At 39.9% G+C, this 25,186-nt stretch overlaps 1 long non-coding RNA gene across 2 annotated transcripts in view; it reads right to left on the bottom strand.

Annotated features, from left to right (window-relative positions):
* LOC144827361 (uncharacterized) overlaps positions 1-25,186 on the bottom strand; it is a 249,505-nt gene that overhangs the window by 211,137 nt on the left and 13,182 nt on the right. For both annotated transcript variants that reach the window (XR_013610152.1, XR_013610153.1), the window contains exon 2: positions 19,382-19,497. This is a non-coding gene — a long non-coding RNA (uncharacterized LOC144827361). The remainder of the gene's footprint in view (positions 1-19,381; positions 19,498-25,186) is intronic.

Here is a 25,186-nt window from a genome sequence, read left to right as displayed (position 1 = left end):
TATTATCCCACCTCTTTTATTCCCACCCTGGCAATGTTTATTACCTTTTTGCTCTTCTTCTTTTTCAGATTAATTTCTTCAAAAGAAGACTCGGATGAATTCTCTATGGTTTTACGTTGGATTCAGAGTCTTCTAAGTTATTCCTGAAGTGATCTTGTTCGCTTACAAAGAAGGAAGTCTACTGTGTGTTCATGGACTATATCCTCTCTATTGGAATGTTCATTCAAGTTCTAGATCTCTCATTGTTGCTGCTGTGAGCTACGCAATAAAGGAGATTTGCATAATCTTAGCCTCCGTGTCCTTAATAAAATCCAGATTTTCTGCCCAGCAGGCTGTGAAAAATCTAAATTTTCCTTTCTATGCCAAACCCATTTGAACTGAACTTTCCAAACTGACTCAAACCTGTATTTTGCCAGCTGGTAAAGTGTGTAGGTATAGCTCTTTGGCTTAAGAGTTTATAGACTCTTTCCTGTGAGCCATTTTAACCATTTTCAAATGTTCATTATGTAAGTATTAATTTCATTGATCACATTTAGAAGCCATAAACAGCACATGTTCTAGGTTAACCATGTTTGGATCCTCAAACACTTGTTTACATTGCATAAGCAAAAAACTTTTTCACTCTCTTTATTTACGTTTTTCACATTTCCAAGCTTCTAAACATTTCTGCATGCTTTTATGATGCAGTAGAACATATGTTTGTTTTCAACCATCTGACATGTTTTTAATCAACAATGATTGTTGTAAATCTAATTTGATGGTGATTATTAATAGAGTCAAACGTCATTAAACTTTTATGCTCCATCAATTCCTCCTTGGATGGTGAATCAAGCCATCACACAATCTTATCTCATCTTTTATCTTTTTCTGATGTCACATTAGAATGCAGTAGTCTCCATTTGTTTCGATCTCATTTCCTCCAAATTTTTCACCTCATCATAAAATCCCTCTTTCTATTTTCTAATTCAACTTCTGCTCTATTTGTTTTTTGCCCTCTTGTTTCTTTAGAGCTTCTCTTTTTTTTACAGCATTGATACATTAGTATTAGTATAAGTAAGCCAATAGTAATTGTTAATAAAGGAGTTAGTATTTTCCCTTCTAAACCTTTTCCCAATGCTGCAAACCAATTTCCCACAGAAGAAAATCCTTTCTCAATTTTCTCCCAAGCACCTTCTGCTTTTAGTTCTGTTAGATCTTTTCCGAAATTAGCAATATTGCTTATATATCACTTCAAATCTTTCCCTTTGTCCGGGATATAAGTGCAACATTGTTGAACTTTCAGCATGCAACAGACTCCGCCTTCTTTTGCTAAGAGTGCGTGTAAAGTAAGTCGATTTTGCAAATCCATAGACTTAATAGCAACCATTTTCGCATCAGTTACCAAAAATAAACCAGCAGTATCTGCTGACAATCGATCTACTACTGTTCAAAGTTTTCAAATTTTGTGGGAATTCAATATTACCCCAACTGAGGGTATTATAGCTCCAAAAATCAATTTAATGAACACATTTAAAGAAAAATCATTGATTGAGCTATCATAATGTAAACCATCACTTGTTAGATCTTTAGGTATTACCTCTCCTTCTTGCATTTTATTCATTTCAATGGTAGTGGACACCTATGAATTAGTATTCTTATTTAAATAAACATGATGAGGTAGCTTTAGTATTATAAACAAATAGACAAGGATTAGAACAAAAGCAGTTAAGAAGCAAGCACACATACGCTTACATTTTAGTAAACATAGATTTTGATTAACCATCTCAGGATTAGAGGCATAATTTTTGGGTTTTTTGTAAAACTTAGTCTATAGCATTAAGCTTTGTGCAATAGCTTTTGGGCAGGGTCTGGCCACACCATTATCATTTTATTTCTCTTCTGGCCTTTTTGTTCTTTGTTTTTCCTTTTTAAACAATTCTTTCATAGCAGTTTGTAGTAGTTGCAATTTCACATGTTGCTTGTTTTTAGACAGCCTTTCTGCTTCATTGTCTGTACAATTTGTTCAAGGTTAGAAACAGAACAAGATATTGTAGTCCTTGGATTGCCAGTTTGGTGACCGCTTCTAACATCTAGACACATCATTGCATGAGAGCTGTACTTCTACACAGTGGTTTTATTATATAAGCAGTGCACTGTCCCTTTATGGGTAAGAGGGGTACTCCAGCTTCAAATGTCCTGGAATGACTGCTGCATTCATCATGCATCTCTTCTTATGTTGATCTTCTATCCTGTGGAGAGCAATTGCCAATTCCACATCAGGCCGATTCCTTTGTCCAGTTATCCAAGTATGGCGTGCAGGTAAACCTAAGAGATCCGACAGAGGGTACACCTAAGATGCTCTCAGAGTGGGAGTAGTGATAGGTAGAATTATATACATAGATATCAGACTGCCGTGGTTGGACTGTTTATTCTTGTCACCATGTTAATAATGTTGGTTACATTGCTTTATTTATCTGCCTTAAAATCGCAGCTCGTTCTTTCTAGGCAAGAGTATGATTATTTTAATAAATGCATTGAAAGCTTTATTGTATCTTCCCTTGTGTTTACCATGGGCATGAATAAGTAAACAACAAAAAGAGTAAAATCTGTTTCCACGAGGGATCAGAGTGTCATGTTTGAGGTTGCCAAAATCACGTGCCACCCCGGGAAAGTCAAGGGTTTGGATGAGATACTGTCAGCTAATCAGGAATTGGGCCAACAGCCTCTGACAGTGTATATGGACTTAGACCCTGTATTCCGAAAGTCTTGCTGTTCTAATAAGCAGTCCTACCTTTTCTAGTGGGAACTGTATAACATGGCACCACCAACATTCTTAGGTCAGGTACTTATTTAGCGGGTCTCCTGAGTAGTTCTTATGTGTGCCCAAGGTGCCCTTTTCACCTTTAAACTGAGATGTCTGTGGTGTTAGGGACAAATCCTGCTGCAGCATTGTAGGAAGCACCTATTGTTCTATATGTTGTTCAAGCTTGAACCATTAAAATGATGCTTCACTATAGTGATTCCCTCTCTGAAATCCATCCACCACAATGGCAAATGTAATCTATATTGCTGTTAATTGCAAACCAGCCAATACAGCAAATTGAAAATAACATGGACTACAAAATGGGGGTGGATATTTTACCTTCGTCTGTTGAAGCTCCCAACGCTTATAGAACTGAAGATACTGCTCATGGGTCCCATTTCCAAAAATAAATTCTAACACACAAACATTTCACTATTTCAATGAAGCTTCCTTACCTGGCCAATACAGACCATATAATGACTTAGAAAAACCACTAAAATACCAGGAAAATTAAAATTGGTTCCCAGGTGACCTAACCACATACATTGCATAATGTCAGACTGGGCCCCCTTAGTAATGATGGGGCTACATGGCCAGCACAAGCCGGGTACACACCATATCTACATTTAGTGCAGCTTAATGCCGGTGAACTATGCACACTCTACACTGGTCTAGTTTGACTATATAGATATTTACCACAGTTTGTTATGCATACAGTAACAATTGCCCCAGTGATGGCTGTTTATACTGGCCAGTCACACTTAGCTGTACCTGTAATTATTCCTATCAAGGCTACCAGACTGGAGTAGATTTCATTCTGGATTGCACAAAAAACAAAACAGTTTGAAGATGTTTTTCCCCATATGGGCCTCTAGGATAAACATAGAATTCTCACAATGTGTTTACCACTTGGAATATTTGCCCCCATTGATGAGTGTGACCCTCGGGGTGCCATTTTTGCTACAACATATACCATAACTCAAGGTACACCATCACTTCCTATTTTGCGAGCAGCACTAACATTCATCTATCTTCTGCTGCAATGCATCCTAAAGACTTTTTTCCTGTTTCGCAAGATATTTTCAGTGGCTTTACCATGTTGAACTTTTGCCAGGATCTCTTTACATTAACATTGGCATTTTCATTTGCGTTCTCTATTTTTTTCTTTCTTATCTTGGTCTATCTAACTAATTGCACAAGAAAAGAAGGGTGTTTGCAGTCATGTGGGACATTATACATGGTTTTGTAATGCTATTGGATACAGTGTGTATTACGTGTTTTATTCATATAGACTAGCCTGTTGCTAAGCCTCTTGGTATTTGTAGTTTTCAATGTTCTTGCCTGCTGCTATGCAAAATAAAGCAAGATTAGAAAAGTGATATTTAGCATAATATCTCTGTGTCACACATCATGGCATAGTGTGACCCAATGATAGGGATGTGTCAGGTTGCTGCACATCGGCAACACAAGTGTAGGGAAGAAAACAGTGGCTGTAGTTTAAAATCCACAACTTCACAGCACACTTTGGCATTTCCAAGTATGCCATGGAGGTCACCATATTGCAATTTGGAGTGGGTAGGAGACAAGTCAACCACATAGACAGTGAAGGAGAAAAGAATGTGTTTCTGTCAGTGCATATCCCTCATTTACCTCAGTGAGGAGGAGGTTTTACAGTTCTACAGATAGAAGAGAGAGTCCATCATGCAATTTTTGGTGAAGATAGTGCCAGGTATCCATCTAGCAAATACAAGGACCAATGCCATCCCACTACACAGAAAATGAATGTCTGTTCTACACATGTTCGCCTCAGGATCCTTCCAACTGACTTCAGAAAGATTGGCTGGCATTTCTCAGGGAGCATTTTCTTCCTTTCTCCCATCTGTGTTCGATCTCATCATAAAAGTACCACATCTTTCCACAAACTACCAAATATCAATTAGATACAAAGGAATACTTCTACAGCATTGTTGGATTCCCTCATGTGATTAGTGGCATTGATTGAACAAGTGCAATTTGTGCCCCCTGCACACACTTCGCACCTGTACAGAAGCTGCAAGCACAATTCCTCAACCAAAGTCCAAGCAATAGTGAATCATAATGGACTGTTCATCAATGTCCTTGAAAAATACTCAGAAAGTGCCCATGATGCATACTTATTTTTCCACGGAACCATCAATGAGCGGTTTGAGAATTGCAAATATGGGAATGGCCTCATAGGTTTAGAAAGCAGAATTTGTCCGTACACTAACTAAATGTTAAGGTATGATGTAATAATTATATCTGTGTATGTTACTCAAATATATAGCCAATGATGTTCCGATGTGTGATTCCCTCACTGATTAAGGAATGGAATTTGGAAACATCCCACAGTGTGACGTTTTCTGTCATATCACAATGTGTGAGTGGACAGAATCACAATATCTGCAATGTCATAGACATCAACTGACAAATCATGTGGACCAGGATAACTCGTTGAAATGTTTGAGATGTGTCTATGTGCAATGGTGTGGCAACTCGGGAATAGCAGCTGATCAGAGTATTAGCAGAACAAATATGAAAAAAATATCAAAATTCAATGTCGGTTATACACTAAAGGTATAGTATTAAATAATGAAATAATCTATACTTTAGGTACATATGTGATAACAAAAGAGAAAAAAGTGCAGTTAATTCCTAGGTATTACAACGTTCAAAGTCAAAATATATGCATAGATAATAAGCTACATTAACAGGCTTCATTAATGGTATAGAAGGCTAATTTATTGAATCAAGTTGCCTACATTTGCTGATTCTCAGTTATAATGTAATAAAGTGATAGTGACACAATGACTAAATAAGCTTGCAAAGATGTTTAGCACTAGGACATAACCTATGTGAAAATGAAACCAAGGTAAGGAATCACAGTGTACTTACAATCAAAATGTGGTCCTTCTCATGCTAAAAGACAGGTGTAAGAATCAACGCATATGAGTGCAGATTAGTAAACAATGGGAAATCATATACATACATGTTTATACAGAAAGCCTTTGGTACATGTCTGTAGCACAATGTCACTTTATTCAACATCATTTGTTCTCATATAAAAAGAGATACATTGCAATATCTATACTTCATTCTAAGTTCATCAAGACAACTTTTGATGCAAAAGCTATAGCTGAAGTATGGAGAATCCCAATGTAAATGTCCATGTTACTTGTTGAGTAATGGTTACATTTACTGACCAACTATACATGCAAACTTATGTCTACAATTAATCTAAGGCTGTGCAACTCTAATTGTAGCAAAGAAGGACATCATAGTTGAAAATAAGTCAAATGTATTTGCAAATGTCAATGTATCTGTCACTGCCCCTACCTATATGGCTCATATTGTATGCAAGATAATATTATTTTAAGTTGGATACATTGCAGACATATTGAGTGCAATGCTCACATAGCTGATGCAAATAATCTAAGTCACTTATCATACAAATGTTCGCCTCTACCTCAAAATGTGTATGTTGATGAGTTATATATCTTTTTGCTCTGTACAATACGTGCAATGACCCATATAGGTTGAACATTCATGTATAAAGCAATCGTCTATAACACCGAAGAAAAAAAATTCAAAATACCTAAAAATGTGTATGATTTTGCCTGCATACATAATACACATATTTAGTTATGTAGAAGTAACAGTGAATCAATTAATTGAATGGTGTTTATTCTCATTTCAGGTGATCAAGGATATGGTTTGCGGGCATGGATTATGACCCCACATCAAAACCCCCGATGGATGGGCAGAAAAAATATTGTTTGGGTCGGAGCAAAACCAGAAATTTCGTTGAGCTCACGTCTGGGGTCCTCATCTCTTTGTGTTTGCTTTGTTCGCCTTAAGTTGGCAGGGTATGCCCAGACGTGGGTCCCTTGCTCACTTTGCCACTGGATTTAAGCTAGCCTGGATGATGAGGGCTGTTAGCCCGAAACTGGTCCCAGGATGCTTGTTTCCAGTCCAGGGAAGACATGGCTTGGCAGTTCGGGTTGGACTGTTCCTATGAGGCACAGGGTCAAGACTGATTTGCATATAGCTGTGTCTGAACTGGAGTGGCAAAGTGAGCTAAAGAACAATGGTGGATTCAACCCAGATCTGTGACTGGGGGTGAGTGTCTGAAAAGTTTCTGCTCTCCATCCATCATCTCCTTGTGTTGGCTGGGGTCCTAAAGTCCGATTTCAGATGTCTTGGCAAATCAGGTGGGAGATTTCTGTACTCGCCTCCTATGGTTTGCAGGATAATTTTAGTCTGTGCAATATTGCACAACATCTATCTGAATACAAATGTGACATGGGACTATGAGTGTGCAATCCCACCTGAACATGACAGGACGATGAATCAGAACCAGATATTGAGCCCACAATGGCAAGTCATGTGAGACGTGACCAAATAGTTGCTAATTTCTTTGCAGAATATTTGTCTAAACGTTTGTCACTCATTCATGATTTGTGAATAGTAAAAAGAATTCAATTTTCAAACATCAAAATATCTTTTGATTTTGTAAAAAAATGATATTTATCTAATTAAATTGTAATATGCAACACTCAACTGAATGTTTACAAAGCAAAATGCTTGGCCATAGCCATGTATGGCGCATCGTTATGGGGGTATACATCCCACAAGAAGATCCAGGTGGCGGAAAACAAATTCCTAAGATTCCTTTTGGCAGTACCCCAATCTACTCCAACATTTTCTGTGCACACGGAATTAGGACTGGGCTATGTTACAGATCAGTTGAAAGTTGCCCCACTGACCTGTTGGATAAAGACTTGGATGAATCAAAAAATCACATTGAACCACCAGATCATAGGTGACTGTCTTTCCTTGGATAGGGCTAGCAGGGTGCCCTGGTTAATGTACATCAAAGCAATGCTCACAAAACTAGGGCGTCCTGAGATTTATACCTCACCGGCCTCTATCACAAAGGAGGACATAAGCTGGACAAAGAAAAACTTTTTAACTCTGTTGTCATTGGAACATGAGGAGTTGGAGTTAAAGAAATCATGTGTAAAAGCTAACTATGTATTGTAAACTTCAGCTTCACTTGAACCATACTTAAAAATTGTTACTAGATCTTTACATCGCCAGCTTTTAACTAGATTCCGTTTCAACCTAATTCATTTGTCCCTTGGCGTTTTCCCCATTTGGTGTAAACCTGAAAACAGCAATCCTTGTAGTTGTGACAATTTCTCTATACAAGACACGATGCACTTTGTTATGTCTTGTGACTATTATGCAGAGATTCGGAAAAAGTTTTTATTGCCAATCCTTAGAGAGGCGTGTTTCTCACAAGTTAGGCCCGCTCTTACCTATCTCCAGATGCTAAGCAGTACTCGAGTCATTTTTTCTGTTGCTAGCTTTCTGGTGACTGCTGTACGGAACAATACCAAAAGAACAATTGTATAGTATACCCTGACTGACTTTTATCTGTTTTTAAATGTTTTTTTTGTATAATTATTGCAATTATTGATTGATGGTATATATTGATATGGAATGTTTTTATATTGTCTTTTATGATTTTAAGTAATAGAATAAAGTGCTTTGACTGACTGACTGACAACACTCAACTGTTTACTGTAATGGTTGTCACAAAGATGCTAGATTAGAATGCCTATCAAACAATGAGTAATGTAGATGCCTGTGGATCCATCTGCACATAGCCATGTTGAAGTCTAGCATGTAATGGATACCAGACTAAGGTATGTGTATAATGCATTGTGCAAAATCCACCCTAGTGGTGGAGTACTCATCACATTTACTTTAAAAGCCAGTAGTATCACTACGGCTGTAACTTGTAACTATAGTAATAATCAGTGCAGTTTAAAAATGTAAAACATGTATATGTTCAAAGTTATACATGCATCAATTTGTGCATTCAAACTGAGTCACAATCAATGACAATCGTTCACTGCTAATCACACTATAATTAAAATATTTAGACACAAGTACTGGCATGACATACAATCGGAATGACGAGCAAGCTTTGGAGCTCAGTAGATTAAACAAAAACATCCTAGTATTTGGCCTTGCAACAAGTCAGGTTTGCAGTACTTTTATATACCGTAAAGTCACTAAATGTTCCCTTTAGTTTCATGAATCACCACACACACTCATTCTTTCTTGTTCCATCTTGTGTAAATAAGTAAAGTCCCACAACAGTTACTGAATCTGTCAAATATTTAATAAAGAAAGTGTTTCGTATAAAAAATATACATGCAATATAATCTGATCCCTCATGTGCATAATAAAACATACATTAAAAAACACAAGATAAAACGCTCTGTCTTAATGTTTGTTAAGTCATACAAATAATCAATACAGGCACATGATTATAACAAAGTTCTCATCTAGTATTCCAGTATGTTCCACAAATTTAGAACTATACGTTTCGGTGGAGTGAAGCCAGTTCTGATCACCTTCTTCAAGACAACAGAATATCTCTCACGTGTGACCCTGAGTGGCTTGATGAATCTAGAGCAACCCAAGTCTACACAAAAACAAACTTAGATTACTGAGCAACAGGCAGGTGTGCCAAGGGTAGAGTGTGGCAGTTACCATGCTTCCCACCCATGGATTCAGACCCATCACCAAATTACCATATATTGCTAGCCCATGTAATGTGTACTAGTTCAACAACTCCTCATCATAGGTGCAGGCAGGTAATATACTATATTGTCTCCACCTTGTTTACACTGTCCAAGTGTGCTGCACTCAGCAGCACACTTAAAAATGGTAACATGCCCATGAGGATTCTGTATGTGGGGGAAGGTGTACCTTCCAGCACCAAATAAAAACACCTTCCTGCAAGGGTGGAATCCTTGTAACATGATGGAAGGGTTGTGTGTTGGTGCAAGGTAGCCAAAAGTGTACTTACACTAGGAAAGTATAGGAATTCTACATATAAGGAGGATTATGTAGCATTTTGGCCCTTTCACACACCATCGGCTAGAAAGGTGCTTTGCGGTGTGTGTTGCATTGATGTATCATATATATGGCTTTTTGTGTGTATTATTGTGCTGGGTCACATGCATTTCTGCTATGATGGGTCAGGCAAAACTACCTACCTAAGAATCGGAATGACAGATGGAAGCATGTGCAGAGACATTGATGGGTGGGTGTTATTTCACATAAGCAAGATATCCTGGAACTACTTGGCTTGCAGATTGGAGACCCTGAATTATATATTAATTTACATCAACTTGTAACCATGTAAATAACTTTGTTGAGGTATATATCATTTTCAACATATAGTTGTGATGTGTGGATACCCTCTGACACAAAGCAAGACAGAGTGACACCAGTTGCCAGATGTGTCAAACTCTAACCCAAAGCAGCACACCACACCAGGCAATAATGCCGTGATGGGATGAGTTACAGGGAGGTAGTACTGTTGATGCTAAGTTATGCAAAGCAGCTGTTTCCCCAAATGAGTGCTACAATTAAGCCATCATCAGCACTAATGAAGGTGTGCACTTGTAAGTAAAATAGGAAATTAATATATTGTGCTGTTTTCCCTCACTTTGGTGACACAAATACTGCCCAAAATGTAGCTACATCTGCTCCTACGCCTAGATTCACATTACATATCATTACCCATGCTGCCCAAGGTATATATGTACGGCAGGACTAGTATTAACATACCAAATATTTCAATGCATGCCCTCGCATCGTCCTGGTGCATGACAAATGTTTCATATATATATACTACTCAATGCACATCAAGAAGCAGTACATATTCCTGAGTATGTACATATGTGAGCATAAGTAGATAATATAGGACATATAAGGGGAGATTTATCAATGTGTAATGCCGCACTTCGCAGCAATCCCGGTTGCTCTGCAACGCTGCTTGAATGGGAATGGTCAGGAATGTACCATATTTAACATTATACTATGCATTCCTGTCCCTTCCTAGCGCTGGTACACATTTGGCTGACTAGTCTAACGCTGTCACCCTTGCTTAATGTTGAAAAGGTGCCGGTGATTCAGCTGAGCAGCAGTTCTTACAACATCACATGCATGGGACAAGATTTTGCATATGCTGTTAGAAATTTCTTGCCTTTCACTTTCAAGTAGCTCTGCCCTGCAAGGTCACTAGCTATGTCCCGTGATCTGAAAATGTATACATATGCATCTGAGATTGTCTAAATGTGCTATTACGCTGGTTTGTCATAATGGATACTTTAGAGTTAGAACTGGGTGTATATGCTTAATTTCTAATGCAATGTTACCATACTTGTTTTTCAGGTGGACATGGCCCATTTTCAAAAGACAAAATTGAGAGATTAAGGGATACTGATGCTGAAAGTAAGAGTCATGGCAACATGGTGGTAGCTCTGTATTAAGTGTGTGTGAATCATTATAATATTAACAGTATAATGTGTTTGGCAAGGTATTCCTTACCTGGTAACAATTCACTCAGATTCATTTAGCTAACACAACATAACATGCTTAGACATATAGTCAAACAAACAATGAGCTGTGTTAATGTGAATGTGTCAATCTAGGTGTTCTAAGTATTTCTGCTGTATACCACTTGAAATATATGTGGATGGGATAACTGTAACAGTTGATGCATGTTATATCTAACTTCACTTTGCATAAACCTTCATTACAGTGTCACCAGGATAGCCATCATATTGCAATCACAGCACAACCGATTGATGCTGGAAATGTGGCAGTTACCTCCCATCTGTAGGCATATCTTGTTACAGCCTACAAAAAGTACAATTGACATCTCAGCATGTGTTGATGCAGGGGTGTAAAACGTTTCTATATCATGCTAACATTCTCTCACTATTACCCCTTACTTAAGGCTACAGCTGTTGTAATACTGTCTCAGGAGTGTCTGACCCTCCCTCAGAAGTGTCTGTGTCAGTCCGCTGTAGAAAGGAGTGACCGTGACCCCATACATTGATGCCCAGGAGGGTGTGTTGATGTAGGGCAGCTAATGTATTGATCCAAAGTCTGCTATAAAACAATAGCTCTCAGCTAGTCAGTTGTATGCACTTTGTGGGGGTAGATTTCCTCTAAGCAGGTAACTTGTGCTTTGGCTTAGCCGATGTCCTGTGGATGGCATCCTGCATATCTTGAGTAGTAATGTATCTGATAGAGCACACAGTGTCTATATCTTTACTGAAGAACCTAAGCAGCTCCAGTAGGCCTCATAGCATGGATACAAAAGCATTGGCCTACGTTTGGCCATGAGGACATACACACTAGATTTCCCATATGTTGGCAACTCTTTGCCAGACTTATTGTCAGTATCTAACCTATGTGACATATATCTCAAGCTTTCATGCAGCCCTTCACGGCAAGCCAACTTGCTGCACTACATCAAAGGGAAAGAGAAGGAATGCACAGTAATTCCACTATACAGCACATCCTTGTCCTTTCCTAATGGTGGTGTACTTTTGGCTGCCTAGCACCAATGCAGGTACCCTTGCATCATGGTGCAAAGAGCCCGTACTGTAGGTAGAATCATTTTTGGGCAGGTAAGGACACCAATGAACACACTCCTGAGAGTATTTTTCCTCTTTCTTTGTGGGCTGTAGAATGCAGCACAGGGAGAATGAGGTCAAAAGAAAGCGAAATTAGAATCTTTACCCTTGTTTAGGCTCACCTGGGGACTTGATACATTTGACATATTTCCAGGTCTAGCGCTTAGACTAAAAATGCAAAGCCACCAAAATAATTGGGTTGATGCAATGAGACACCCACCCTCCACCTATGGAATGCTTCCTTGCCGCAGAGTAAGGCAAGACAGAAATGTGTGCTGCCTTGCATAAATCCAGATTACTCAAGAAATGCAGAACCTCATAAGCTTCCGTTGCTTAACATTACACATCTCATTTAGGATTTTGCTTGGCCTTGCAAGGGCAACTCAAAAACTTTATATATCCGGGTCCAGGGTGTTAATTTTCCAATGAAACATTAGTATGAGTGGGTTCCCTGATATGCATGAAATCTGTGGTTGCATATTGTGACTAAGGAGATTTTGGCACACCTACCCTGATCTTCATCTTGATAGTTTCACACATTATAATTGGAAATGTCATTGTGATGAAGGTTTATTGAAAATTCCTCTATACCGATATTATGTGTATGTTTGGAATGGGCCTTATAATTTCATAACAATGTCAGTTAGTTTTGGTAATGCAGGATGTACGTACACACCTTGGCCCAATATGACGTACAATTTTCTCCCTAGCTTTCATGTAAGCAGATATGGCAAAAACTGTAGCCTTATGAAGGGCACAATATGGTGGCATCAAGAAAATCACCTTTGCCTCCTGGAAGATGGGGCCTACCAATGAGAAAGAGAAGGCAGCAGGCATATGGGCTGCCTCAACCAGGTCACAGGCTGAAAATACACCACCAGCATCAACACCAACTCAGGGGTCCACTCAGGATCTAAACATATCTCACCCCATCCCTGGACCCTTAGGGAGACAGCAGCTGCAGTGCAAAGAATGATAGGAGGTGCTGCATACCATAAAATCTACCTAAAAGATGTTCAAAGAATGGATAGTATGGGAAAGTGAATAGACAAGATCGCTAAAATACACAAAAGACAGGGTGAGATCTTGTTGAAGAACCAGGAGGCATTCATGAACTTTGCAACCCAGAAATGAGCCTGGGCTCTCCCTCTGAACATCCTGTTCCCTTATTTTATACTTTTCAAATTATAATTTTAAGTGTTCATAGTTAGTTAGTGTTTAGTGTAGGTGTGGGAATAATGTCGGTAAGATATAGTCAGGTAAGATGTTTTTATGTAGGATTTTAGATGTAGGTTTTTATACTGTGAGGAGTTTTAGTGGGTGGGGTGAATGTTTCATGTTAACACCACAGAACAAAAACACTATAAAAATCAATTAAAAAATACAAAAATATATACATTTGTATGGGTAGTATGAGTTTAGGATGTTTTTACGTTGTACTGACCTATGTGCATTAAGGTGGGTGGTGGTTGATATTTATCTTCTCATGTGTAAATGGTGGTTAAGATAGGTTAACAAGCTAGTTGTATGAGAGGCAACATATACCAAACAAAACAATGTGTAGGACATTCAACAAGACGATAGCATCTGGTGTAGTTACTCGTCTTTTATTTTCAGCTGTTAAGGGCATGCAGATGTTGAAACCAGCCAACGCGTTTCACCCAAACATGGGCTTCTTCAGGGCACTGAGTTCAGAAAAATTATTTATGCCACAAAAGTAATCTTTCAGCAGTAATCAAAATTCTAATGATAATGGTGATTTCTAGATTAAGAATCACTACTCTCTGGTTTAAGAAGGTCGCGATACTTGGAAACACGGCCACCGGACACGGCTCCTTTGATACTTTGCTGCTCACACGGGATTCGGGTCTTCGCAGCATGAATCCCCTTCTTCTTAAACCAGAGATTCGTGATTCTTAAATTAGAAATCACCATTATCATTATAATTTTGACTACAGCTGAAGGATTACTTTTGTGGCATAAATAATTTTCCTGAACTCAATGCCCTGAAGAAGCCCATGTTTGGTTGAAATGCCTTGGCTGGTTTCCACATCTGCATGCCCTGAACAGCTGAAAATAAAAGACGAATAACTACACCAGATGTTATCGTCTTGTTGAATGTCCTACACATTGTTTTGTTTTGTATATGTTGCCTCTCATACAACTAGCTTGTGATATTTTGTGTGGTCTCTTTGCAGCAGGCCATTTGAGGTGGGCAATACACTTTACCAAATCTGTGACTAGCCTTGGTAGTGCAGTCATCTAGGACTCTGATGCTTGATACTACATAAACTTAAGATAGGTTAAGTCAACTTGCTGCGCTGCACTGCATGACAGGGAGAGGGCAGGAATGCATCATATTTAAGGCAATACAGAGAATTCCGGCCTTTTCCCCAGCACTGATGCCCTTGTGGCAATGCAGGCACCTTTGCCTCATGATGCAAGGGGGACTACGTTGCATGCAGGATTGTTTTTGTGCAGGAAAGGGGCACTTTCTGAACAAAAACATTCCTGAGAAGCATATTCCTCTTTCTATGTATACTCCAGAATTGTAACTACATAGAAAGAGGAAGTACCAAAGAGAAACAAAGATATTTTTCCTCGTTATGCCTCTCCTTGGAAGGCGTATCTTTTTGGCGCATTCCCAGGTTTACCAGTTGTGGTAAATCTGAAAATATGTCAAAAACCATGAGAGTTGCATAGGAATACCCACGGCAATGCCCATGGAATGCCTCCCTTGCGCATAGTAAGGCAACACAGCGATTTGTGCTGCTTTGCTTAACTCCAGATTTATGGAGCCACTCAGGGCTACAAAAAGTGGTCTTGAGCAGCTTTATAAATCTCACTTAATGTTTGCATCACACATGTACCACAATGTGTGGTGCAAACACAACACAAACCAGTTTGCAAATAGGCCCCTATATTTTCAAGTTCAATAACTTATTCATTGTTCTTTGAGTGAATATCACTTCATTTTCTAACATTCCTACTATTGTGTTTGGTGAGTACATGATGTTCAAATAGGCCTGAATATATGGTACACACTTTTTGCATTGTCAGACTCCTCTGGATAACTGCAGGTCTTCCTCACTAGAATAATGTGTTTTTTTTTCAGTTTAATAAGTTTTTATTTTGCGTAAAAAAAAAAATAATACAACAGAATATAACAGCATGACATAGATCAGAACCAATATGAGACAATCATGAAAGATAAGTGGAGATGAAAAAAAGAAAAAAAAAAGGTTCAGATAAAATATGAAATGGAAGACAATAGTAGAGAGAAAGAAAGAGAAGAAAAGAAAAGAGAAAAAGAAGAAGAGAGAAAGAAAAGGGGGAAAGGTTAGGGAGGGGGAGAAGAGGATAAGAAGGTAGAGAAAGGTAGCCAGGTAAGATCAGATTTGATTTTTAAGGTGACAGAAGTAGAAGAAGCAATTGCAATTCTGTGCTCATCGCATACAAAATTCCACCAGGTATGCACAGACAATTTAGAGTTATCCTTCCAGCAAGACAAAATTACTTTGAAAGCAGTTGCAATGAGAAGATCAAACAATTTAGCGTTATACGAATGTAAGTCCAAAACTTCAGATAGGGAACCTAAAAAAATATGCAACGATGAAAAAGGTTCAGATAAATGAAAAATACGCATGCAATATTTCCAAACTGCGTTCCAAAAAGTGAAAACTGATGGGCATTCAAATAAGAGGTGAGTGAGTGTGCCAGGGAGAGATGAACAGGACCAACAAAGGGGTGAGGAGGAAGGGGAGAATTTTGTTATGCTTACTGGGGTAATTAGAGCTCTATGGTAAAGAAAAAAAAGTGACTGAGTAATACGGGCTGAAAGCGAAGTCTTAAACAGTTTAGCCCATAAGTGATCCCAAACATCAACAGATAACGAGAAAGATAAATCAGTTTCCCAAACAGTTTCAGTAACAGTTTTAGGCCTAAGGCCAACATTGTCTAATAACAATTTATAAATTAGAGCAGCTTTGGGTATTTGTTGAGTAAAGATAGTATATAATGGAGTGGAAGGAGTAAGGGAAGGAAGGAGATCAAAAGTAGGAAGGGTAGATAGGTGAGATAGAATGGCAGAAGTAATAATGTCAAATTCTTTGCGAAAATGTACAGGTAAATCAAACATAGTTTGCATTACATCAAATGAAATAATGGATGAATCAGAAAAAAATTGGTACACAAACATAATATCCTTTTCTTTCCAATACTTGAAATAGAAAGATTTACCCTTATACTTAAGATATTTGTTATACCATACGCTAGAGGAAAGAAAAGTTTGTAGTGGGGACGAGTCTTTCGAGAATATATTATGCAACAGAGTATGTGAGTATTTCAGTACAGGGTGTGTAGTCAAGAAGGAAGAATTGGACATAAAAAGGGTTTGCTGGAAAGAAAAATCCTTTAACAAGGACCTCTCAATAGCAATCCATCTGGGTAAAGGGGTATCATTGAAATCAAACGCCAATGAGAAGGCTTGTTTTATTAAAAAGGCAGAATGGTACGATTGAAAATCAGGAAAGCGGACCCCACCTTCAGATTTTGGGCGTATAAGTTTATGTAAGGCAATACGAGGTCTTTTATTATTCCACAGAAACTTGAAGCAAATGGAATTCAGCCGATTGAAAAATAATTTAGGGATTTTCACAGGTAGCATGGAAACAGTGTATAAAATATGTGGAGAAATCATCATTTTGATGGTGTCTAAACGACCCCACCATGAAAGGAAAAGGGGAGACCATAATTGTAGGAGTGATTGAATCTTTTGAGTAAGGGAGGTAAAGGTCAGTCTGAGTGTGTCACATAGGGTAGAGGAAAACCAGATACCCAAGTATTTGATCTTGGAGGGACACCATGCAAAATCAGTTGATGCAAACATATATTGGTAACAAGATGAGTTAAGGGGTAGGACCTCCGTTTTAGAGAGATTAAGTTTATAACCAGAAACAGAGGAGTATAAGCGGACTTCTTCTAAAAAAGGAGGAAGGGAGGAGACAGGGTTAGCCATGTAGACCAGGACATCATCGGCATATGCTGAAATTTTTGTCTCAATCGATGACTGTTTGAACCCCTGAATTAGGGGGTTAGAACGGATTTTGATGAGGAAGGGCTCAAGACAAAGAATAAAAAGTAAAGGGGAAAGAGGACAGCCTTGTCTTGTTCCTCTGGATAAGGGAAAAAAATTTGAGAATTGGTTATTAACAAAAACACTAGCACGGGGGGCAGAATAAAGTAATTTAACTAAGGAAATGAAGTGGGGACCAAACCCAAACCATTGTAATGCTTTAAACATGAATTTCCAATTAATGCGATCAAACGCTTTCTCCGCGTCTAGGGATAGAGCAGCTAGGGGGGCTTTGAAGTGTTTACTGCGGGAGATAATATTGGCAAAAACACGAGCATTATCAGCCGCAAGTCTGCCTTTTACAAAGCCAACTTGATCGGTTGTAATTAATAGAGGAATAAGGGATTCGAGGCGGGCCGCTAAAATTTTGGCAAAAATTTTACAATCGTAATTAATAAGGGAGATGGGACGATAGTTTTTACACAGGGAATGATCTTTGTCAGGTTTGGGGATTATGATAATTAGGGCGTCCAAAAATGAACCAGAAGCTTTAGCATTTGCAATAAAGGAGTTAAAAAGTTGTAAAAGATGGGGGACAAAAATAGAGTGCATGTTGGCGTAAAATTCAATTGGGAGACCATCTGGACCAGGGGCTTTCGCTTTCTTGAGGGAGGTAATTGCCTTGAGGATTTCCTGAGGGGTAATTTCAGACTCTAATTGATGGAATTCATTAGGGAGAGATGGGGGAGGAGGAAGGTCTTTGAAGAAACGAGAGAGATTATCATCATCAGGGAGCGTATCATCAGTATACAGGAGTTTGTAATAGTTATGAAAAACTTGTGCAATATCCTCATCAGAGGAAACCTTCGTATTGGTTGCTTCATTGAGAATAGAGCCAATGGATTTACGTTCAGATTTAATTTTGAGATAATTTGCTAACAGTTTCCCCGCTTTATTCTGGCCCCCATGAAATTTAGATTTAATCTTCAAGAGGGTGTTACAAGCTTCAACTGTGGCAATTTGATTGAGTTCAGATTTGGCTTTAATAAGTTGGCGGAGAGCGTCAGGATTCTTGGACGAGAAGTAAGAGTGTTCAAGGGTCTTAATGTTGGAAAGTTGGGTGGTGTATTTATCACGATTGAGTTTCTTTTTCCGAGAAACATAAGAAATTGTGAAACCTCGTAAAGCAGCTTTAAAAGCGTCCCAATTATTTGAGACTGACGTGTCTTGGGGTAAATTGAGTGCGAAGTATTCAGAAATAAAATCCTTAACTTTTGACATAAATACAGAGTCGGAGAGAAGGAAAGTGTTAAATTTCCAACGATTGAAAGAGGAGGAGGTTTGGGCCATGTCAAGAGTGGCATAAACAGGTGCATGATCCGAAAGAAAAATAGAACCAATTTCAGATTTCTGAATCGCAGGGAGAAGGGATTTACTGACTAGGATATAATCAATTCTGGATCTGGTGTGGTGAACATTAGAGTAGAATGTATATTCGAGTGAATTTGGATTACAAGTTTTCCACACATCAAAAAGGGGACGAGAAGCAATGGCTGATTGGAAGGATTTATGTGTCTTATCAGGCTGGAATTTGGAGGAAGATAGTCTATCTGAAAAGGGATCTAGCCATTGATTAAGGTCACCAGCTATGATAATGTTAGGGCAGTCAATGGAGGAGATGAGGATTTTGACGTCAGTCCAAAATTTAGGGTCTGGCCGGACAGGGCCATAAATATTAAGGAGCACCATAGTTTTATTTTGTATAGTCACTTTTGACATAACCCAACGACCTTCATCATCCGATTGAGAAGATAGAATTTGAACATCCAAACCTTTCCGAAACAATATAGCAACACGACCTTTTTTATCAACAGCAGGAGAAAATACAATCTGACCCACCCAAGCCCTCTTAAGTTTCAACGATTCAACATCTGTACAGTGAGTTTCTTGGAGAAAAGCAATCTGAGCATTTAACTTGGATAAATGGGACAATACCTTTTGACGTTTAACAGGGTTGCCGAGACCACGAACATTCCACGTTACAAAGTTACACATGATGGAAGGCAAGGGAGGAGGATAACAATTGGGTCCAATACACTGCAGGTAAGGAACTACAGGGAGATACAATGGAGACAAACAAGTTAGAAATGAGAGTCAAATATGAAATATAAACAAAGGCAATAAAAATCGGGTAAAAATAAAGAAACAATAGACGAGGATACATCACAGTCATTAGAGAAAGCGAGGAGGAACAATGAGGAGTATTGGAGTTAGCAAGAAGAGGGGAAATAAGTGACACAAAGAAGAGAACGGAACATAAATGAGCAAGAGATACACATGAATGGCCTGTGAAAAAAAGAGGAAAAAAAAAGGAAAGACAAAGAAGGAAATAGATGAGAAACAGATCAATGCACAGAGGCCAGATCTGAGAAAAAAGAGAATACCAAGATAGTAGGAGCATGGAGACGCCAACGCGGGCGCCTACCCTGCAGAGCGAGGAAAACGCGGGAATATAGATAGGATATAATCAACAAGAAGAAGAGAAAAAGCAAATATTGACAAGAGAGAGACCGGGACAAGGCCACAACAGTCGTCAAGACAGAAGAAAAGTGAATGCAGAAAATAGAAAAGAGCTATCTTCAGTCATTGGTGTCCATCGTGGAAGTGGAGACAGTTAGTAGATACTCTCGAAGCTTCTGTGGATCATCAAAGGTACGAGAACGACCATTGTGGGTTATTTTGCAGAGACAAGGATGTAGGATTCCATATTGAATGCTTAATTCCCTCATACGTGGACGCAGACTGAGGAAGTCCTTGCGACGTGCATTCGTAGCATTCGATAAATCCTGGGCTATGAAGATGTTATGGCCCGACCAAATGAGGCGTCGTTTTGCTCTTGCAGCTCTAAGCACAGTCATTAATTCAGTGAATTCCAGAAAAAGTAGGATAATACCTCTGGGTTTGGCCGGGTTAGCCGTTGGACGTCCCAAACGATGAGCACGCTGTATATTTAGAGGGGTAGATTCCGGTTGGAGTTCCAAAAGTTCGTAGAGGAATTTACGGATGAAGGACACCATATCGCCATCCCCAAGGGACTCCGGAACACCATAAATACGGAGGTTATTCCGTCTGTTGCGATTTTCAAGGTCCTCTGTGTGAAGTTTCAACTGCTGTATCTCCTTTTCAAGAATAGGAATTTTTGTAGAGACATCCTGGACGTCACTGATGCGTTGTTCTAGTTGCAGGACTTTATTTTCCATGACGACCCATCTGTCTTCTATCTGCTTGAGCTTCTCATTAGTTGCCACCATGAAAGGTTGTAGGCCACGAACCTCTTCCAAAATGGAATCCAGCACAGGGTTCTGGGAAGAGCGAATTGGAGATGGAGGGTCATTCTTTAGGCGTTTCGGCGTGGTACCGGTGACAGACGATCTCGCATGGCCTGCGTTCTGAGACATGATGCCAACAGAGGGGCAAACTAGGAGAATCGCAAGAATGGAGGTCACACCGCAATAGTTAAAATGTTGAGACCCTATATATAGAGATATAGGAGGTACTGGAAGGAATAGGGCACAGAAGAGGTAATACGGAGAAGTGGAGAAGCAATACCTCAAATCCACATGAGATGCGTCGAAATGTGACAAAAAGCAGTTCAATACACAGTGAAAAAAACCATCCAGGAATATGGTATGAGAGAAACAGCAAAGCGTCTATAATATATGGGACCCACAGTGGTCAGTTGGTGGTCCACGGAGGATTGTCAGCAGAGGAAAGGAAGGTAATAGGCATTGCGTAGGGAGCACCACAAAATGGCCGCCTCTATGTGGTAGAAGAATAAGTAGGGGTTATGAAGAGAGCTTTTGGCGCCAAAAGTCATTGAAACATAGTAGAAGCAAGATGCGCATCCCTTAGCACATACCTTGTGGAAATATGAGCATTTGTTGCAGCCGGAGGATGAACGGGCTGGTGAGGCGGTAAAAATGCCAGGAAAACGGGACGCGATCGCGGCGGCACAAAATGGCGGCCGCTCGCGTCCCGCAATAGGTAGAGATGATGCAGCTGAAAAAAGAAATGAAAACGGCAATTATAGAAGCCGCCGCATCTCGCAGCACACGGGGACCATGTTCCGCCGTGCAGGGATGCCTTTTGCCGGTCTCCGTATGCGGGGATAATGCCAGAAAAAGAGCCGGGAGTCCCGCGTTGACACGGAGCTCACACAGGCAGCGCCATCACTCGCCGGCGCGTAAGCCTAGAATAATGTTTTGACCAAATACATATTTTAGACACTGGAAGTGGGGCTCAGTTTTAGATGTTACACACAGGCTCAGGCATTATCCTTACTGTTGCGCCCTCTGTGAAAGGGTAAATGTTAGATATGAAATGAAACTACAGATTGCTGCTCTCTACCTGCGCTGGTAAACAAACATCTGCCTAGTGCTACCTTAGACTCCATTGCACCATAGTTAAAGGCGGCCTGCACTGTTGACTGGATTATTTTTGTGCCGGAAGTCACACCTGCCTAGACAAAATGCATTCTCATAGACATCTACTTCTTGCTAAGTGTGCTGCATAATGCAGCTCAGGTTGAAAGGGGACAGGACAATACATTTCGACCATATATCTCCCCATTAGCCCTACATTGGGAAGTTGCAGTGCTGCTTTAGGTTCCCTGGCCACTTATGCAAAGTCTGTGTGGACTAATGATTTGATGTGTGGATGTATTGATGCACTCACACTCAACATGTGATGCCTCTCCGGGGCAGAGTAACGTATGTCTACTATTTTGGCCTGTGTTGCATTACTCCTCATTTACCATGACACACAGGGCCACATGAGATGGCCTTGCATGCATTGATACCTGTCATTCAAGGTATTTAGTTGCCCTTGTACGTCTTTGTGTGGCACACGTACAATGCAAATCCATGAGGAATATGGGCATAAGTACCTGGCTTCTATCTGTATAACCATCTAGAGTAATGTATTGGTATTGATGATAAACTTTTCTGTGAGCAGTGAGGTATTCAACTTCATCATCAATCAACTTTATTTTGGTTCAGAAAACCACAAAAGCACACAGTAGCAAAGCAATATGCACTTTGAATAAAAAAGACAGAGTTCATTACAGTACAAGTGGTTTCAAAATGGGTTTAAGTCTTATTGCATCTGGATAGAATAGATCACATTGGGGAAGCTCCATGCTGAGACAAAATAAAGGGATTTGAAGTCAAGATAATTTCCAGGAGGACAAATACACAAATAATTACAAGGAACCAATTTAAAATGTTGTGTCCGTTTATAATAGTGTTTCCTTGCTATATGAAATTCCAGAAAATCAAAAAACGTCAAAAAGAACATAAATATAAGCTCTAATGCTAACATGATGTCCAGCAGCACGTACTATTATGGAGATACTGAGGCACTATTTAATGTAGGTAAACATACAATGCATAGTACAAATATTAAGTGGGCTCTGAATTCAATAAAACGTTAAGGCGCTAAATATCACTCTCATAATGAAATATTTGTCTCAACCTTTAGTCTGATGAGCTAAATTGAAAGTAAAATATTGGAAACTGAATAAACAACGTTGCACTTATTATCTGACTTGCATACTCCTAAGGCTGTGTGTCAATTGTCAAACTGGAGGAGCCGACAAAGAGGAACAATACAGCGTGCATGCTGTTTTGCAGATGCATGACAAAAGATTCCACAGTTTGACAGCCCATTGGACATAAGCTATTGAGAATATCATTATTTTTGCTCCAAGAACAGGTAAACAATACAGTCAAGATCCGTAGCCAAAATGTTATGAACAGGGAACTTGTAAGTGGATCTTTTACATAGTCCATGAATTCCTCAAATTCAGGTACACATTTGTTGGACAAGTATAAGTCAGTATAAGTCAATCAGGCTACCAGAGGGTACAGTCGACAACCTGTTCCAATAGCACTGTTTAACCAAATCACAAGCACCTTTACGCATAGAAGAAGAGTTCAGCCAATATTCATTTAACCATAACCTGGTCAGCCAGGTATTTAGATGGGACACCCAGGGAATCGTAGAAGCAGAGCGATTGACCTCTATCTCCCGCAGATGGTCTTTACAAGTTACCAAATTCTACCTAGTTCAGAGCCCAGTCCAATATAATATAGATTTACGGGAGGCTACATCTGAGATTTGGGGCTCCTTCCTGTACAAAACCAATCCTAGCAACAATAGTCCCTTTTCTATCTCTGCTGCAGAATGCAGCACACACACAAATAGGAAGAACCAAGGATTTCTCCTCGTTACACCTCTGGTGGGAAGGTGATAGTTTATGGCACATCCCCAGGTTTACAAGTTCTTGTAAACCGGGGGATGCATGGGAGTTGCTTTGGAACACAAACACATTGCTCATGAACACCTCCCAATGAGAGAGTAATGCATTGCGATGATTTGCGCTGCACTACTTCAGATTTTTGGAGCCAAGCAAAGTGGGTTTGTGTGGCTTCAAAAATCTGCATGAAGGTTTGCGTAGCTTTTGCACCACATTGTGTGCAATTGGCCTAAGAAATAGGAATCTAGATACATAAAGGCAGTTTCCATGAGCTTAAGAGACATCTATCTGGATATCTCTAACTGTTCAGCAGATCATTCAAATCTCAAGGATGGGTTCATTGTTATGTTATTGCAGTTTATAATGCGCACAGATACTCCAAGGAGTGTCCCAGCGTGCGCCTTGAGTGTGAGAAGTTGGCCTGATAGGTGATGTTTCCAATTCTGGAACCACCTGTTATCAGACCAAACAATCCCTTATGGTGTCTGGTTGTAAGTCAACCTTATTAGACAAGCTATCCTAAGGGTAGCATGGACTAAGCAGCCTAAAGGCTTAACTTAAGAGGTCGTGTTAAGCGAGCTGTTTTACCACATACAATCCTGTAATATCAAATGAAAGGACACCACACAAGTATATATTATAAAAATATATGTATTTATTACTAAACACAATCCCCAGTATTCTTTATGGATAAAGGGGCACAAGCGTTAAATCAAAAGCACAGTATAACATACAAAGTTGCACAAATATGGATGAGGGCGAGGGGCCACTCAGACCATATACTAAACAAGTGGTATAAGAGATACCAATCGAACAGTGGTTAGGCCTAGGGCCTAGGGAATCGCTGGGAGCAGTCGGGACAAGCAATGCTGAAGTCGGGAAAAGCCCGCGGGATTCGGGTGCAGTGCAGAAAGCGCACGCATGCACCAATGTTAACCAATGGTGCGTAAAAGTTACAAAGTTAAAGTTTAAAGACACTTCCGCTGAACCTAGAGGAACAAAACTTAAGACACAGACCCTAGAGGTGTGTACCAGTGTGGGAACACCGGCGTTGCAATGTTATCTCACCCACAGGAAGTGGGTGCACAGGGTCGAAGTTGAGTCGGGTTTCGTCATGCAGGCTCTTGGTGCTTGAAGCTGAAAGGGCTGCAGGCAGGGTGAAAGAGAAGTGTCCGGTGGAGTCCAAGGGTGGACTCAAGTCGAAAAGTACCTGAAAGCAGAGGGGACAGAGTCTGGGTCACTCAGCAGTGACCAGGGTGGAACCAGGACGGAACCAGGCAATGTCGGGCGCAATCAGGTGGTTGTCGAGGAGCTTCTCTCCGCTGTCACGTGGGCTCTGGGGCATCTACGAAGTCCAGGAGCAGGTCACGATCTGTCCCACGCAGGCTCTCGCCGTCGGCGCTGTCGGCTTCAAGATTGGAGCAAACAACACTTGGCAAAAGCAATCCACGCGGAACCGGGAGATTGCTTCTCACTCAAACCAG

The sequence above is a fragment of the Lissotriton helveticus genome, chromosome 4_1 (assembly GCF_964261635.1).
Source record: "Lissotriton helveticus chromosome 4_1, aLisHel1.1, whole genome shotgun sequence".
Lineage (NCBI taxonomy): Eukaryota > Metazoa > Chordata > Amphibia > Caudata > Salamandridae > Lissotriton > Lissotriton helveticus.
This window is presented reverse-complemented; position numbering and strand designations above follow the sequence as displayed.